The following is a 19,986-nucleotide window of genomic DNA, read 5'->3' on the forward strand; positions in this document are numbered from 1 at the left end:
TGATTTCATCTCTGATATCTTGCATCGCTTCGGCTTCCCGAATACCATCATCACGGACCTGGGATCAAACTTCATAGCTAACCAGTTCTGGGAGTTCTGTGAAAATGCGTGCATCAAGGTCAAATATGTCTCTGTTGCACACCCAAGGGCCCATGGTCAAGTTGAAAGGGCGAACGGCATGATAATTGAGGGCCTCAAGAAAAGACTATATGATGAAAATAGCAAGAAAGGAGGAAAGTGAATACACGAGTTGCCACATATCTTCTAGGGGCTCCGGACTCAGCCGTCCAAAGCCACAGGATGAACTCCGTTTTTCCTCATCTACGGCTCTGAAGCTATCTTACCGGCCGACATCATGTGGAAATCCCCACGGGTTGAAATGTACAATGAAGGCGAGGTGGTTGAAGCGATGCAGTTAGAGCTCGATTCTATCGAAGAGGCTCACTGCACTGCTCTTGTTCAGTCAGCCCGATACCTGTAGGGGATTCGGCGATATCAAGATCGCAACATGAGGGAACGGTCATTCTGCATAGGCGACTTGGTCCTACGTTGCATCCAAGACGAGTCCGGCCTACACAAGCTCAACTCAAGGTGGGAAGGTCCATTCATCGTCAAGCAGGTTACAAGACCGGGGTCATATCGACTACAATATCCCGAGGGCCAAGATGTTCCGAACTCTTGGAACATTCAGAACTTGCACAAGTTCTACCCATGAGAAAATGTCCGAAGATAGTTGATCTCCGGGTGCTCAGGTGGTCTTTTTCTTTCGAATCAATTTGGAGGCTACGTGTCACAAGATTCGGATTGTAAATTTCTCTGTGAACATACGGAGGCTACGGCCACGTGCATGTTTTATATAAATCAACTTCTTGTCATGAGTTTCACGGAGGCTACGGCCACGTTCATGATACATCGACTTCTTGTCGTGAGTTTGACGGAGGCTACAGCCACTTCCATGCTTTATCGACTTCTCGCCATGACCTTTGATGGTTGTTTGCGATGATGATCGCATCTTTCCCAACAAGATCGATCCGTTCGCTTGGTTTATACCTAACTTGTTGGATGGGCTTGCATAAGGAGCTATGTCGACTATGCCTAGAGTCATTGCACTCGGGGTAATTTTGACTCCTTGCCAGAAGCATGGCAGCTGCGCGACGATGCTCGCATTCTTTCCCAACAAGATCGATCCATTCGATTGGTTTATACCTAACTTGTTGGATGGGCTCGCATAAGGAGCTATGTCGACTACGCCCAGAGTCGTTGCACTCAGAGCAATTTCGACTCCTTGTCGGAGGCACGGCAGCTGCGCGATAGTGTTCGCGTTCTTTTCCAACAAATTCGATCCGCTCGATTGGTTTATACCTAACTTGTTGGACGTGCTCACATGAGGAGCGATTTCGACTGCACCCAGAGTTGTTGCACTCGGGGTAGCTTCGTTTCTCCCTTCCATATGTACGGCAATTCCGCGACGATGGTCGCATTCTTTCCTAACTAGTTAGGCTTGCGCGATCGGGTTGTATCTAACTTGTGGGATGGTTTCCTACTCGGAGCTATGGCTACTTCCAGGGTCTCTGCACCCGGGGTAGTGTCTACTACTTAGCCCTTAAGCCTGGATAAGGCATACACAAGTAGAAACACCAAATAAGAATATATACAAGGCAATGAGTACTTGTTCTTTACGCCTTAATCCTGCAGTACACTTTTTACTAATTGCTCTGCTACAGGCTAGGCTTCTTGGAGGTACTTGTTGAATTGCTCTTCAGTGCACTCCGCAGCCACCCCCTACGCGAACATCTCCAGTTGTGCTTTTGGCCAAAAGGCTTTCACGAAAGCGAGCGCATGGCTGGCACACGCAACGAGGGCCTCTGTGAGGAATTTGACGACCTTTTGCGGAGCTCCAAGGAGTCACTCCTGCAAAGGCCGTGCACCTGCTTCGCCTTCTTCTGGTGGATCCACCATGTCCACCAGCTTCTTGGCGGCTCCCTTGAGGCCCTCCAACTTCTGTCGCTGCTGCTCCTTCTCCTCGCCCAGCGTCTTCATCTGCTGAAGGCAGTCGGCGAACTGTTGTTCAGTATCGGCGACCACCTTCTGCAGCCTCTCGATGTCATCTGTACAGCGATACAGCATATTCTTCACGTCAGTAAGCAGCTCTTCTTTATACGATAAGATTTTCCTAAGTTCTACGGTGAAGGTTTTTTTAGATTCCAAGATAAATTGTTAAGCGAAAGTACTCGAGGGCAGAAAGGGCTTACCTTGGTGCGCTTTCCTCTGCTCTTTGAGCTGCTCCTGGTGTGCCTTCTTCTGTTCCTCGAGTTGTTCTTGGAGCTCGGAGTTGGCTTTCTCAAGGTTATGTAGGTTGTTCTTGAGGAGCCATGTCTCTCAAGTCTGCTCTTGCTTCAGCTTGTCAATTTCTCTCCGGAGATAGATGTTCTTTGTCAGCTCCTCGGAGATACGCTTGTCCTTGGCAGCAAGCTCTTGGTGACCACTCACAACGGCTTTCAGCTTTTCGAATTTCTTCTGTGAGTTCGTGATCACGTTCTACATAGAGGAGGAGATTAAGACAAGCCATTCGACAGCGCATACAAGTAGAAGAGTTGTCACGTCTTACCATGGCATAATCGTGCAACTCCTTGTAAGCCTGCTTGAAGGTTTTGATGTTATTAGCCATCAGCATTGGGTCATCCACCAGGTCTGTGGCAATGAGGTTCTAGTACCCGAGCCCGGTCATCAACAGATCTTCGGGACTCCTTGAGGTCCCTGCGGTTTCTTCAGAAGCTGGCTGCTGGGCACCTGCAAGTCATGATGCATTTAGCACATAATGCCTGGGGACTAAGCAGTTAGCCGTGGGCGGTGAGACATTTACCTGTGCCATCTGCAGGAGCGGCATCAGGGGCCTCGACTTGTTCCTCGCCACCAGCTCTAGCTTCGCCTTGTTGGGGCTCGGGAGGTGGCAAGTCGGGCAGTGTCGGGTCTGCCTCGAGGGCTGGCTCCTTGGGCGCAGATTCCCCTGGGGCCGATGGCTCTAGGGCTGGGGTAGCCGTGGCTGGTTTCGACTTGCATGGAGCAGTGCTTGCAGACCTAATAAAGCAGATTCAGTTATCATACAAGTCGAAAAGAGCAGCATATTTACTACGTAACAAGATGGGTACTTACAGTGAAGACCTCTTTATGACAGCCTTCTTGACCCGCATGACCCGTGGTGTCTCAGCCTCGGTACTTGCTGCTAGCAGTGAGGCGACACCAGCCGGCAGCGTGGTGCCCACCACAGCAATGGTAACTGATCCTGCAGCCGAAGCTGCTGGATCTGTTCCCATTTCTTGACGCCTGGGCCTGGGTGGAGAAGCGGGAGGACTGCAAATGGAACATGTCAGCGTGCACCAACAATGAGGTATGACAGCTAGGCAGCATATTCGTACCTGGAGGACTCGACTTCTTGCGCTTTGCATTTGCGCACAACCCGGCGACCCTGCGGGACCGAAGGCAGAGTATCGGCCAACTCCACGGATGGTCCAGGGGAGTTGCCTCTACTCGCCTTTCCCTCGGCTTCTTTCAACGCCAAGGGGCTTTCACCTTCGGTGGACTCGTTGTCGGGTAGAGCCTCGGCTACTCGAGCCCTCTTGGCTTCGGCTGTGGCGCTGGGGAGGAGGTGGTCCGGCCGAGGGATGTCGGGTTGCGGCAGGTAGCTCTGGTACAACTCTATGTGCCCCTATAGAAGGTTTTCATTTAGCAGTGGTAGAATAGAGTTTGTTTCCAACAAAAAGTAGTCGAGTGCTCACCGGTCTTGGAGGACTCCGTGCGAAAAACAATCCTGGGACGTAGGGGACGGCGTTCACATCCAACAGCACCCGCTTGACTCAGAGGAGCGCGGCTTCGTCTAACAGCTCCTCTGCGCACATGCGAGATGGATCTTCAGCGCCCGCATACTCGAATCCAAGACGGTGGCGTTGTTGGATTGGCTGGACTCGGCGTTTGAAGAAGGAGAACATAACGGACGCGCCGGTCACTCCCATCAGCTTATGAGCTGCTATGGTATCTAGCAATTCCTCAACTTGATCCATGTCCCCCCTGGGAAGTTCAATATTCCACTCCGGCCTCACAACAGGTGGACTATTTGTTTTATCCGGGAGTTGGGGGGCATGATTTTCGATATAAAACCAATGATTTTTCCACCCGGGAATGTTGGAGGGGAATTTGTATGCAAGATACTTATCGCCGGCCTGTTGTCTAAGTTGGATGCTGGCGCCCCCTACAACGGATGGATTCTTGGAGGTGGGTTGTGGCTTGACTCGAAAGAGGAAGCGGAAAAGATCCCAATGAGGTTCGACTCCGAGGAGGGCTGCACAGAAATGAATGAAGATTGAGATGTGGCAAATGGAGTTTGGGTTGAGATGATGGAGCTCAAGCCCATAGTAGTAAAGAAGGCCGCGGAAGAAAGAACAAGAGGGGAGGGCCAGACCCCATTCGGCAAAATGGTAGAATGTGACATGATTTCTCGGAATGGGGAAAGGTTCGTGGAATGAGGGGCGCCAATTGACAAGATTCTTGTCTTGAAGCAACCCCTCGGAAACAAGCCTATTAAGATTGTTGAGGGAGCACTTACTGTGTGTCCACTCCCCGGATGGCGGCTGCGCCTCCTTCTTCCCATCCTTTTCCAATTTCTTGGGCGCCATCTCTGGATCCGCTCGCCACAAGTTGCTCGGGGGCTGCGGGGAGAGGGGCGGGGAGATCTGGGTGGATTGGGATTTCTCCGAGAGGATGAAGGCGGAGTGTGGCTCTATTTGGGGGATTTTGGCGGCTCTTGGCAAATTGCAGATTGGAAGCATAGCTTTTACTTGGAGTTACCGTAGGGTTAAAAAACCAGAGATTGGGAATAGTTCTACTGTTTTGGAGTTGAAGCGTTGTTTCAGAGAAAATTTGGAAGTTGAGGGGTCATTTGGTGGATTGCTTAGATAAAATATTCGTTTAATCATTTTTTCAGGGTTAATTGTCCCGAAAAAAGGGGTTTTTCGAATGTCTAATATAAATTCCATCATTCGTACCATCACATCAGTTTTTTACTATATGGATATTTTTACACTGCATGCCACGACTTTTGGATCCTTATTTCCAAACCTGAGAGATTTGGATTCAAGGCTCAGGGGCTGCGAGATACGTGGCATCGACTACTTATTTTTTCGAATTTATTTGAAAAACTAAGTAAGTAGGATTCAAGTTTAATGCGACCCTCAGCCTGATTCTTTGATTCAACCAAAGGCTCGGGGGCTACTCCATATGGAGTGCGATTTTTCAATCGCACACCATATCTAAAATATAATTCGGGGCATGAGCCCCTCATAGCTTCGATGCAGCCAAGTGAGTACTCGAAGAAGGACTTCAAGACAGAGCTTCAAAAGAAGCCGAAGACTACTTCGAAAGTACTCGAGAAGCCTGCAGTACTCAGCTACGAAGAGCTCGGGGGCTTGTTAGACCTGGGTACACGGGACTGTACACGTAGTTTAAACAGTTTTAAGAGATTAAGTCCGTCTTATCTCTTATTCATCTCATTTATCTCTTATTTATCCCGTTTAAATAGGAGATAAAGCTAACCGATACAGAAGGAATCTACTCGAGATATGTTCTGGTACGATTCCTTGGCTAGTGTTGGTTAGGATTTTTGTAACCCTGACCTCCCGGATATATAAGGGGGGACAGGAACCCTCTCAAAAGAAGATCATCAGATCATTCTACACCCAAGGCAATACAAACCACCATACAGGACGTAGGGTATTACGCACCTCGCGGCCCGAATCTGTCGAAGTTTTGTGTTCCTTGCACCTTCGAGTTCCTGATCTCGGCGTCTCCTCACCTAAAACTTACCACCTTGGGCATATCCCTCGGTGGGCAGCCGGTAAAACACCGACATCGCACCCCATATAAAAGAAGACAACTACTTGGGGTATGAGCACCTCACAGCCTCGATGCAGCCAAGGAAGTATTCAGAGGATATCTTCAAGATGAGGCTCGGGAGAACTCGAAGATGCCTTCAGAAGTACTCGGACGCCTACAATACTCGACTACGAAGAGCTCGGGGGCTTGTTAGACCTGGGTACACGGGACTGTACACGTGGCATACTTTTCCTAGGATAAGGGTTGGGACATGGCCTACGCTCAACATCTGTTGTAACTACTCGTAGCCTAGTAGAACCGCTCCTACAGTAGTCAAACTAGTCAGATACAATAGGAAACTACTAGAAAAGTACTCGGATAGGACTCTAGGGCATGTATCCAACTAGAACTTCCATGTAAACTGTAACACCCTAATTTTGAAACTACAAAGCTTAATTATATTTTACTAGAGTACTCTTAGGACCCTAAGGGTTTTATCTCCTCATTTTGATTTTAGAGCATTTATTATGAAATAAAAGCAATTTAATAAACTATAAAAAGAAATATAAGAAACTGTAGGATTTGTGCATTTCATGCCCTTTGCATTGTTTTATTGATTGTCTTCCATCTGAATTTAAAATTTAAATTTATGACATTCCAGGTACTTAGGAGCTAGGCACATTAATTTCTAGTACGAAGTGGTGCTTAGTGTGTGTTTGTTTTGGATGAATGACTTTAAAAACTTAAATATACGCTAAAGGGTATTTTTGTAATTATGGAAAAATTAGGGTTCTTTTGCTAAATATGTTTGAAGGTAGGGTAGTTTCACATTTTATGAAGGTTAGTTTTGTAAAGGCAAGTATTTACTTTTAAACCACTGTAAGAAGTGGAATTACCTTAAGGTTTTAATTGGAATGTGAATTTTGAATAGGTTCTATGTGAAATTTGATACTTTGTCGGATTTTGAAATAGTTTCAAAACCCTAACTATTTTGAAGCTGACCCTTAAAGCAAAGTTGTATTTCTTTTAAATAAACTCTACACTTTTGTTTTCGGGCATATTTTTATTTGGGCTATGGTTTGAAAGAAAATCTAACTTTATAGTGAAAGCCTTGAACTTTTGAAAAATTGCGAAGAAGTCCCCGTCATCTTCCTCTCTCCCCTCCCTCTCTGTTTCTCTGCTGCACCGCCCGCCACCCCTCGCCAGCGATCTCCCGCGTTGCCAGGTGCCCCTCGCCGCTCTACCCGCACCACCTAGCCCTATAGCTCGCCCGCCCGCCGCTTGCCCGACCCCCGCTGGCTTTTCCCCGCCCCGCCACGTCGCGCCGCCGTCGCCCGCAACCGCCACGCATGCTGCCGGCCGCCAGCAGCTGCTCCAGCTCGCCCATGCCCCTTCTTGGTTCCGCAGCATGTCCAGGAGCCCTCCTCGACTTCTTTTACCCTCTCACGCACCCGCATTTTCACCCCTCGACTTCTTCTCTGCTCAGCACCGCCGCCAAACCTCCGCCACCGTCTCTGCTCACCGTCGTCAGCCACCTCCGCCGCCCCACACCCGCAATTCCGTGCTCCACCAGCACCCCTACATCCCACTCAATGATGGTATTGCGCTGAGTGATTATATGGTCACTCTCGTTGATCTGATCTTCTCGATGAAGGATGGTCTCATCCCGTGCTGCGATGATCTCATCCTTCTTAGTCACCAAGGCTCGAAGCTGGTCAACTTGAGTGACTTGTCTATCAGCCTCCCTATAGTGACTTCACGCGGCATTGATCAACTGACCCATTTCACGACATAATAGCAGTTGGTAGTGATACTGCACATTCATAAACCGCATCATTCCTCGAAGTACTTCTTCCGTTGGACCTTCCAATTTATGACTCTTAGGGACTTCCCTGAGATTCCATTCCAGCTCATTGGGATTTGTTGTAGAAAATAAACCAATGGGTTGTCCTGCGACTTCCTTGGGATGCTGATTACAAAAACGATAAATTGATTCTAATGCTGCTCCTTCAATGGGATCAACTATTCGATAGCCCATCATGTTGACTTCAATGGGCTGCCATTGTGAGCGAAAAGGATGCTGAGGAATGATCATTCTGACTTGAGCTCGATGAACGCCTTCTTCTTGATATTCGACTGCATCATACTGCGGGGGCTCTGTATAGCAGAATGACCTTAAAGATTCCCAAAGTAAGCGAGGAAAACCCTCCCAGTGCAGGGCATTTGTATGGAGATGCCAAGCCGGATCCCAAAAGACATTAGGAGGGGCTGCCATCTGCAACAAGAATGCAAATGGTGAGACTTTTTACCTTGCTGACAAATCACAAGATAAAAGGAAGCGAGATAATCAGTTCTGATAACAGCAAAAACCGAAGATCAGATGGATGCCTAAGATACTTAAGATATTCAATTTAAAACTACTATAAAAATCCCATTAACCCCTTTCTAAAGATAAACAACATACTATTCATCCTTATCAGACTTAAACATACATTGCATTCTTTTGTTTGTCAAGGGATTATGCATGCACGTACTATTCATTCTCTTAACCAAAAACAACTGCCGAATATCTTCGGACTTACGCAATTAATCTCGGTGGCATAACTCACACGACACTCCCTAATAACTAGTCGATAAATCCTACTCGTCCTAACCTTTTAATCGTGGTTAGTGTACCTGCAAAAGACCACAATATATATCCAATGAACCTTTCATGCTAGCATGTCATGAAAGCATCCCCAATCATTACTGTTCACTATAGAAATAGCATCTGTCCCATTACTGCCGTACAGACAACATTAACATACGTCGTCGAAACAACGTATTCACGGGGGGACCGCAACATGCGGGGGTATGAACAACGATCGCCATACCCTGCGCCGAACCATTTACTCCCAATATAATCAACCAAAGTTGATATATTGGCAGCATCTCAAGTAGGCTACTACTTGAGAAACAGCGTTCGGTTCGCATCACCGACGGGAAGGCTAACTCCCCAGTTAGCTGAGGATCCTTACCTCCTTACCTCATCATCGAAGATGTCGTTACAGGAAGTAAAGTTGGGTTGTGCATGAATTTAAGTTTTGACAGAAAAGTAATGCTGGTAGTTAGAGTTATATATACTATAGCCACCTCTAATTCCCTTAGATATCACCCTAGGGCTTTACGTACTAAGCACAACCTTAACGAATCCAACGTAGTTTTACAATATACTTGGTTAGTCAAATTTTATACTAAAAGTATTTTTAAGGCATTTCATATCCCCAAAGAACACTTGTTAGCTCTGATACCAGCTGTGGCAGAACCAACCCGAATTTCACCGGCTCAAGTACGCGAGTCCACTCCTGTGGGCTCCAACGTGCTTCAAACGGTATAATCCCTTGGCCTGTCGGGTAACATCCCGATAAACCACCGAATGCAGGATCAAACAAGGTACCTCGCACGAAGATGAGTCCGGAGATACGAACGCCATCACATTTTGCATCACAGGAAAAGATATTACATGAGAGTTTAAAAGTAACATCAGTTTCCAACTGATGGCAATTATTACAAAACAGTCATAAGTTTCGAGTGAAAGCAGCGGAGTTTTTAACACGGGCACTGTACACGTCGTCAGCTCAGATATCATGCTAGCCCTGTCATGATATCACTCGGAGGGGTCTGCGTTGGCCGGGGACGGGTCCCACTCCACGGACCAACCATCAGGCAGAGGGTAGGGCCACGGTATAGGCAGAGCTGAGTCGTCAGGAGGATTACCTGAACAAAAGTTACAAGGCAAGACTGAGTATTCTAATACTCAGCAAGGCTTACCCAGTCATGGTATACTTAGCCATGTAACTAGACTTATGAAGGCTTATAATGGTTTTGGGTTTAGTTTTCAGCTGAAAAGCAACAAAGAGTAGATCCTTATTTTCAACTTTTAGCTTTCAGGTTCTAGTTGATTATCCATTCTAGGTAAGCAACTATAGCTATTCAAGCATGGTAGAACTTATTATAACAAACATCAACATTACTCCTCATATAGTTGCTCTTGTTACTCTGTGTGACAAAGGGATCAAGCAGTCTCAATCTCCGCGAGAAACGGACGATTCTGAATCGAATTTCCAACCTTGCAAGGATAAACCTAACTCACACGCTTGGAACACCAAAGGGTCGTTCCAAAGCAACCGTTTGCCTTTCATTCCGACTCATGGACAGGTCCACCACAAGCGATTGCAGGACCATACGCACTTCCAAAGTGCAGGACATACGCCTGTAGCGCGACTACATGACAGTACTCCTGGTTGCCCTGCAACATGTATTCCCACACGTCGAATCAAGTAATCGGAAAAACCAAATACGAGTGGTGGGAGGTATGTCCACTCCTCGGGCCGATTGGTTACTAGGCTTGCCACTTACCCAAAACTCACGGCATGTGGTTAGTACTTTCAAACGCTTAACCCCAATCGGCACACACCGCGACCTTAACCAATCTGTCAACACATACGGGGTATCATTCCCTTCCATGATACTGCACGTAACCCCGTCCCTCATCCTTATAGTGACGACAGAATTGTAAACAGCCAATTCCTATATCGCGCGAGTGACAGAAAATCACCCGACTTCTACCGATCCTATTAGCATAGCGGCTATTCGAACTCAAGTGCTAATATTCATGTCACACCCGATTTATAAGAACATAAATCGAGCATCGGTAGCGGCTGACCAGTACCCTGGTTGTTCTGCTCCTGCGGGTCAGAACCGGAACCGGTGCGCCTGGTGTTCACCATCTGGTTGCAACGAACGAAATTTATGAGAAAGGATATGGTGTAGCTGCGGGAATAAAACTTCGGAATGATATGTCAGAAAGATAGGAAATATAGGTTTTACCCCCAACGATCTAAATCAAAATTTTTTTTTTATTATTTAGTTCAAGTGGGGTTAGGATCAATTTGCATGAACAAGTTTAACTACTAGCCTATGCAATCAACCAAAATCCAAATCAAACATTTGCACAATAACAAACATTCAATATTCACAACTTAGTCGAGTTTTCCACACTACTCGACTAACACACTCGTTCTAGCGTATTTTCATCGGGACAACCTAAACTTATAGCTTATAAGATTAGGCGACTCAGGCCAACGTCTACGGAGACTCAAGCTATTTCTCAGAAAAGACAGGAGAGATAGCAAATCAAGGGCTTAAGACTCAAGGAATAGAAGCAGAAGAATGACGGTTGAAGATTTGCGGAAGCAAGGCAAGAGAAAAGAAGTCCTAAACTCGACCAATTCTACCTAGGCTTCGTCCTACAGTCGACACGGCTCTGATACCAATCTGTCACACCCGATTTATAAGAACATAAATCGAGCAATCATATATGCGCCAGGATCAAGTCACGCCTATATACAACAGATTATCAAGATATCACAACACATGTCAGGAATAACATTAATATAAATCGTAAATGAATCATAAATGAATTATTTTATTACAACCGAATCAAGAATCGGTTCAAGAGTTGCGGAAGCGTAAAAGAGATACATGAAGAGCTGGGCGCCACAGGGACGTCGACTGGGAGACAAACGCCTAGAAGTCGTCGAAGCCGCTGACGTAGTCCTCCACGTTGCCGGGCACTGAGCAGCAGTTGAAGATATCCGAAGTAGAACAGAAGAGTAGAGAGGCAAGTGTGAGTACAAACTAGTACTCAACAAGTATAACACGAGTATGAGGCTCTAAGGTTAGCTGACTCAACTGCATTAGCTTTTTTAATCTTGGCAAATTTTATTAAAGCTAATTACTACAAGTGGATGAGTTACCATAACCCAAATTGCATAAAATTAATCAATATTAATTAAGAACTACTGAGAACCATCCAAACCAAACCATCCGGGGAATCGCCCTCGTCAAAGGTTGATAGCCCCACTAATCAAAAGGAGGATCTGGGCCGCTCATGACTGTGAGCACAGCTGATATATCAGTTTTACACTCTCGAGAGGTTGCACAACTTTACCCACAAGTCGTGAGCTCCACTAGTTGTTCATCACACTTCCTTAGGTGAGATGGCTAGCAAGCACACTACGAGACTGTTACAAAGGACACGTTGGTAAGATGTAACCGCTAAGTATTCTGGATCAGCGACGATGGGGCCCACCTCCGGGGGTACAAGACACACAGCACAGACCAAGCCGGAGGAGCAGGGACCATTGAAGCTTACCACCCCTCTTGCCCACGCAGGTAAGTTACTCCCGAACCAACACGACCCAATTAGTAAGTCAAGACCGTCCCATTCCAGTCTTGTGGTTGCGCGGTTGTCCCAGGTTGTCGCTCTATGAACCGGTCCTTATGGAGAGTGGCCAACCAAGCACTAAGCACCGTGCTGGCCCCCTAAACCATGTTTCTACAAAAACATATTTTTAAGGACGCACAAACCACTCAAGCACACAGCACAGAGGGTCGGCTCCAGAATTAGGTTGCATAAGACCATTAATCAAATTAATTAAAAAGGACCAAGATTTGTTATAGCGCAGCAACCTAGCATAACTAACCAAAATGCAACCCATAGGATATATATATAGGATATAAAGTTGGCTAGGAAAGTCCTTATAGGCATGCAGTATTAAAATGCAGCATGAAATTGTATTAAAAAGTGATAGGAGGTTCATGTTATATTTGCCTTCCTCGTACTCTCCCGGCTGCTGCTCGAACTGCTCGGAAGACGGCTGCTCCTGGTACTGGTCCAAAGGTTCCGCGTCTACTCACGGTCATCAGGCATAGTCCACACATACACACATGCACGAACAATAGCAAACTATAAGAAAACAGTACACCAATACAATGAAACAGCACATGAAACTGGCCTAGATCTATTCTATGCGTTACAACGATCGCGTGGATATAAAGAACACCTAAAACGGAGCTAAAACGTGAAAACTACGCTTAAGACAAGATCCAGGGGCTTATTTGTAAGAAAACAGGAAAACCAGGGGGGTTTTGTGTAAAAACTGAGGGCCAAAACCTAATTAAAGGTTAAACCTAGGGCTAGACTGCGAAAACTACAAAACTATGGTTGAAAAACAATTTTCTAGAAAGGCCAGGGGTCAAACAGGAAGAAAAAGGACCTGAATGCAAATACTTTTGCTCTACGGGGTGTACTGCGGGTTGAATCCTCAAAAAGGCAGGGGCTTCTTAACAAAAAGGCTGGTTGAAAGGGTATGATTTAATCTGGGCCCTCGGATCAGATCTGCACGGCCCAGATTAGAATCCATACGCGAAGGGGTACGGGATGATCTCAGCCTTTGGATCGAGATCGGACGGTCGGGAACGGATCTAGGTTTACAACTCGCGCGATCCACCGGATTTGCAATGGATGGCTGAGATCCCACCACGGTCGGGATCTAATCCGATGCGTCGGATCGACGATGGACGGCTCAGGTTGGATACACCCGCGAACCGGTATCTTACGATATTAGCCGCTGGATCGAGATCTAACCGTTGTGGCACGCCGGCCTCCGATCTAATCTCGATCGTCCGCCTCGGATCAAAGGGCCAGGAGCAAAGGGCGGAAGTGGGCGGCGATCTCTCGCCGGAGAAGAGGAGGCCGCGGCGGAGGCTCACCGGCGACGCGCGAACGGGCGGTTCCGTGGCCAAAAGACGACGAGATCCGGTCGGGGAGTGGGAGAAGGGCACGGGGAAGCCAATTGGGGCCAAAGGGGGCGGAGGCGGTGGCCGTAGCGGCCGGGCGACTGCGGCGTGCGGCTCGGGTGCTCCGGTGAGCGCGCGCGGCGGCGGTAGGGCGAGACCGGGGGAAAGGATGGGTCGGGAGGCTTCCTTACCCCACCGGGATGAGCTCCCGAGGCTTGAACGACGGCGGCGGCCGGCGAGGAGGCGGGACGGCGGCGGCCCGGGGCGCGCGGCGGCGGCGAGCGCGTGAGCTAGGGTTTCGGGGCGGCGGAGCACGGTGGTGGCTAAGGGGAAACCCTAGGGGAGGCGGCGCATTAAATAGGGGCCACGCGGCGCCTGGCGAGCGGGCCCGAGGCGGGGCGGCGCCGGGGTGCGGTTGAGCTCGGACTCGAGCTCGAGCCCAACTCGGTCGCGAGGAAGGCGATGACCCCGACAGGTGGGGTCATCCCGCCAGCGGCTGCGGGGGAGAGCGGGGAGGAAAGGGGCCGCGCGGCAGCTGGGCCGGGCGAGCGGCACGCGGAGGCCCACGCGGAAGGAAAAGAGGAGGCAGCCCAGGCGAAGGAGACAGCTCGGAGAGCGTGGGCTGGGCCAAGAGGGGAAGTTCGGACGTGGTGGGCTGGGCGGCTTTGGGCCGGGGAAAAGGAGAGAGCAAGGGAAAAAGAGCCCGCGGCTGAGGAGAAAAAGAAGGGTTTTGGGCTGCTGCGTTGGCTGGTCCATTTCCCTTTCTTCTTTTTCTTTTCTTTACTAATTCAAACTACTTCAAACAAACTATTTGAATTCAAACCAAAATTTGAATTCAACCCTACACACTCAATACAAATAAAATAATGCTGCAGCATGAATGCACAAACAAGTTGTTCTTAAAATAAATTTTATTTTCTTGTGTTTTAAAATTACTTTAAATGCCACAAAATTAAGGAAAAACTCTGGAAATTTTATTTGAGCCAAAATAAATTCATTAAAATTAGGGAAATTTTCATTAGGGTGTTACAAACCTACCCCCCTTACAGGAATCTCGTCCCGAGATTCGGATAGGCTAGCTAGCAAAGAGATCGGGATATGTCTTCCTCAGCTCATCTTCTCGCTCCCAAGTAGCCTCATCCTCCGGGTGATGACTCCACTGAACTCGGCACATCCTGATCTTCTTGTTCCTGGTAACTCTCTCAGATGTCTCCAGAATCTTCACCGGATGCTCAATATAGGTCAGATCCTCCTGCACATCCAACCCTTCTATCGGTGCTTGCTCTTCTGGCACCCTCAAGCACTTCTTCAGCTGAGACACGTGGAACACATCGTGCACTCCCGAGAGGTTGAGAGGCAACTCCAAACGATATGCCACCTCACCTTTCCGTTCCAACACCTTGAACGGACCAATGTATCGAGGAGCTAACTTCCCGCGTACATTAAACCTGCGGATTCCTCTCATCGGCGAGACCTTCAGATATATATGATCACCCACTGCAAAGGTCAAATCTCGGCGACGAACATCCGCGTAGCTCTTCTGACGAGTCTGAGCGACCCTCAGATTCTCTCGCACCTGTTGCACCAGCTGTTCAGCCTCCTCAACAATATCCGGACCAAAGACCTGCCTCTCACCAATCTGATCCCAATACAGCGGAGTCCTGCATTTCCGACCATACAGGGCCTCAAACGGGGACTTCTTCAGACTAGCCTGATAACTGTTGTTATACGAAAACTCTGCATACGGCAGGCATTTATCCCAGCTGGTACCATACTGAATAGCGCAGGCTCGAAGCATATCCTCCAACACTTGGTTGGTCCTTTCTGTCTGCCCATCTGTCTGAGGGTGATAAGCAGTACTGAAGCGTAGCTTCGTATCTAACGAATCGTGCAACTGCTCCCAGAACCGTGAAGTGAACTGAGATCCTCGATCAGATATAATCTTCTTAGGAACACCATGCAGACAGACAATCCTGGAGATGTACAACTCTGCGAGTCTCGCACCGGAGTAAGTAGTGTTCACCGGGATAAAGTGAGCAACCTTCGTCAACCGATCCACTACTACCCATATGGAGTTGTACCCCTTCTGAGTACGAGGCAAGCCAACAATGAAGTCCATAGTGATTTCCTCCCATTTCCACTCTGGAATCTTCAACGGCTGCAATAGACCCGCTGGTCTCTGATGCTCTGCCTTGACACGCTGACAAGTGTCACAGATAGCCACGTACTCCGCAACAGAACGCTTCATTCCGTACCACCAGAATCGTTCCTTGAGGTCGTAATACATCTTCGTACTGCCTGGATGGATAGAATATGCTGTATCATGGGCCTCACTCAGAATCAACTTCCTGAGATCATTCACATCCGGCACACATATACGACCCTTGTACCACAAGGTACCCTGGTCATCCTCTCTGAAATGAGGTGCCTTGCCAATCTTGATCAGGTCACGGATCTCCTGCAGCTTCTTATCATCTTTCTGATGCTTCCTGATCTCTGCCTCTAACGTGGGTTCTGCCTCGAATGCTGCACTGGAAGTGTGATGCAAGAAACCCAAACTCAACTGCTCAAACTCCTCACATAACTCCTGAGGCATCTGAAAAGCCATGGCCATGTTAACATAGCTCTTCCTGCTCAGGGCATCTGCTACAACATTGGCCTTGCCCGGATGATAGTGGATTTCCAGGTCATAATCCGTGACCAACTCTAGCCATCTTCTCTACCGCATATTCAGCTCACCCTGAGTGAAAATATACTTGAGGCTCTTGTGATCGGTGTAAATATCACACCTCTGCCCAAACAAGTAATGCCTCCATATCTTCAGAGCATGCACAACTGCGGCTAACTCCAGATCATGAGTGGGATAATTTAGCTCATGCCGGCGCAACTGCCGCGAGGCATAAGCTATCACTCTGCCTTCCTGCATCAGAACGCAACCAAGACCATCCCTCGAAGCATCACAATACACTGTGAACCTCTTGCTCTGGTCCAGCAGAGTAAGGACTGGCGCCGTAGTCAACCTCTTCTTCAGCGCCTCGAAGGCCTTCTGACGCTCATCAGTCCAAGAGAAACCCACGTCCTTCTCCAGCAAGGAAGTCAAAGGCTTCGCAATCTTGGAGAAATTCTCGATGAACCTCCGATAATAACCTGCTAAGCCCAGAAAAGAGCGGACTTCCTTCACTGTCTGCGGTACAACCCAGTTAAGTACATCCTTTACCTTGCCGGGGTCCACAGCAATACCTCCCTTGGAGATAACATGACCGAGGAACGGAACCTCGTCAATCCAGAACTCACACTTGCTGAGCTTGGCATACAGCTTGTGCTCTCTGAGTCTCTGCAACACCAACCTCAGATGTTTCTCATGCTCTGCTTCTGACTTGGAATATATCAGGATATCATCAATGAATATCACCACAAAGGTGTCCAGATAATCCATGAAAACCTTGTTCATCAGATGCATGAAGAAAGCCGGAGCATTGGTCAAGCCAAAGGACATGACCGTATACTCATATAACCCATACTTGCAGGTGAATGCCGTCTTCTGAATATCCTCAGGACGAATCTTCAGCTGATGATAACCCGAACGCAGATCAATCTTCGAGAATACACAAGCACCCTGAAGCTGATCAAAGAGATCCTCAATACGTGGCAATGGATGCTTGTTCTTGATAGTGACTGCATTCAAATCCCGATAATCGACGCACATCCTCTTCGCGCCATCCTTCTTCTCTACAAGCAATACAGGAAAAGCCCAAGGAGAGAAACTCCGACGGATATAACCCTTAGCTAGCAGCTCGTCGATGGTCTTCTTAACTTCCTCATGCTCGACGGGAGCCATACGATAGGGCCGCTTAGCAATAGGAGCTGTGCCAGGCAAGAGATCAATAGAAAACTCAATGTCGCGATCAGGCGGCATACCTGGCAAATCATCCGGAAAGACATCCGGGAATTCAGACACCACGCGAATACCATCCGTGGGTCTAGCCTCCATCTGATGAAGGAATCCAGAAGGCTCTGTAGCTCCAACAGTAACCTCCTGACCATCCGGTGCTGACAGAAGAACAGTCCTCTGAGCACAATCTATCCGGACTCCCCACTTAGCAAGAGTCTCCATCCCAAGAATCACATCAATGCCCTTGGAGTCTAGCACCATCAGATTCGCACTGAAATCTACCCCCCTTATAGCCACACTGACTCTGGGACAGAAGACATGAGACCTCAACTGCCCTCCCGGTGAAGATACTAACATGCACCTCTTTAATGTGCTAGTAGGAATACCATGATGCTCAACAAAAGACCGGGTAATGAAAGAATGTGTAGCACCAGTATCAAAAAGCACTGTAGCAGGATGGGTGTTGACCATGAACGTACCAATAACCACGTTAGGAGCCTCGGCCGCTGACTCGACCGTCACGTGGTTCACCCTGCCCTAAGCTGGGGTCTTGGGCTGTGCTGCACGCCCTTGCTGTCCTGCCTGCGCCTTCCGAGGGCAGACGTTGGCGTAGTGCCCTGGCTCGCCGCAGTGGAAGCACACTCGCGGAAATGCAGCGGCCTGCTGCCCAGGAGGAGGAGTAGGCGCTCCCTGCCTCTGAGCTGGTGGAGCCGGAGGCGCCGGAAGCCTCTGACCCTGTCCCGCCTGCTGCTGCTGAGGACGAGGCGGAAGCTGCTGCCGCTGATGGTACTGCTGGTGCGGCCTCTGCTGCTGCTGAGGTGGATGCTGATAGCGGGGACGAGTGTTGCTGCCCGAAGAGGATGGAGCCATCTTCCTCTTCTTATCCTCAATCTCCCGACGCTTGCGCTCGGTGTTGAGGGCAGCATCAACCAGCTGGTTGAAGTTGTCGAAGCGGTGGTTCAGCAGCGCATACTGGATGTGATCATCCAGTCCCTCCTTGAAGTACTCCTGCTTGTCGCTATCACGAGCGGCGTCAGCAGGGGCGTAGCGGGCAAGCTGAAGGAAATGGTCACGGTACTCCGTCACCGTCATAGATCCCTGAAATAACGGACACAGATAACAAGGGTAGAAATCGCTCAATTGGTCAGGTTTACGAAAGAAATCAAGGATAGATCAAGCTCAAAGAGATTGCGGAGAATTCCATTCAAATTTACCTGCTTAAGGGCACGGAACTCCTTCTGCTTCATCTTCATTATGCCCTCAGGAATGTGATGGTTCCTGAAACGCTCATGGAACTGGTCCCACGTGAGAGCATCACGATCCCGAGCTGGGTAGGACTCCCACCAGTCAAGAGCGGAGCCTCGCAGCTGCCCTGCTGCGTACAGAACCCGCTCTCGGTCGTCGCACTGCGCAACAACCAACTGGCGCTCCACCGAGCGAAGCCAGTCGTCCGCCTGGAGTGGGTCCGTGGCGTGAGAGAAGGTCGGCGGGTGACCTCTCAGAAAATCCGCACGCCTGTCACGGGGCTGAGGCGGCGGTGGGGGCGGTGGCTGAGCATGAATCTGCTGCAGAGCCTGAACGGTATTGTTCAGGGTCGCCATCATCTGCATCTGGAGCTGGAAGAACTGCTCCGGGGTCAGTGGTGGCGGCATCGGTAGCGGCTGACCAGTACCCTGGTTGTTCTGCTCCTGCGGGTCAGAACCGGAACCGGTGCGCCTGGTGTTCACCATCTGGTTGCAACGAACGAAATTTATGAGAAAGGATATGGTGTAGCTGCGGGAATAAAACTTCGGAATGATATGTCAGAAAGATAGGAAATATAGGTTTTACCCCCAACGATCTAAATCAAAATTTTTTTTTTATTATTTAGTTCAAGTGGGGTTAGGATCAATTTGCATGAACAAGTTTAACTACTAGCCTATGCAATCAACCAAAATCCAAATCAAACATTTGCACAATAACAAACATTCAATATTCACAACTTAGTCGAGTTTTCCACACTACTCGACTAACACACTCGTTCTAGCGTATTTTCATCGGGACAACCTAAACTTATAGCTTATAAGATTAGGCGACTCAGGCCAACGTCTACGGAGACTCAAGCTATTTCTCAGAAAAGATAGGAGAGATAGCAAATCAAGGGCTTAAGACTCAAGGAATAGAAGCAGAAGAATGACGGTTGAAGATTTGCGGAAGCAAGGCAAGAGAAAAGAAGTCCTAAACTCGACCAATTCTACCTAGGCTTCGTCCTACAGTCGACACGGCTCTGATACCAATCTGTCACACCCGATTTATAAGAACATAAATCGAGCAATCATATATGCGCCAGGATCAAGTCACGCATATATACAACAGATTATCAAGATATCACAACACATGTCAGGAATAACATTAATATAAATCGTAAATGAATCATAAATGAATTATTTTATTACAACCGAATCAAGAATCGGTTCAAGAGTTGCGGAAGCGTAAAAGAGATACATGAAGAGCTGGGCGCCACAGGGACGTCGACTGGGAGACAAACGCCTAGAAGTCGTCGAAGCCGCTGACGTAGTCCTCCACGTTGCCGGGCACTGAGCAGCAGTCGAAGATATCCGAAGTAG

Source organism: Panicum hallii, chromosome 8 (genome assembly GCF_002211085.1).
Source record: "Panicum hallii strain FIL2 chromosome 8, PHallii_v3.1, whole genome shotgun sequence".
In the NCBI taxonomy this organism is placed as follows: Eukaryota; Viridiplantae; Streptophyta; class Magnoliopsida; order Poales; family Poaceae; genus Panicum; species Panicum hallii.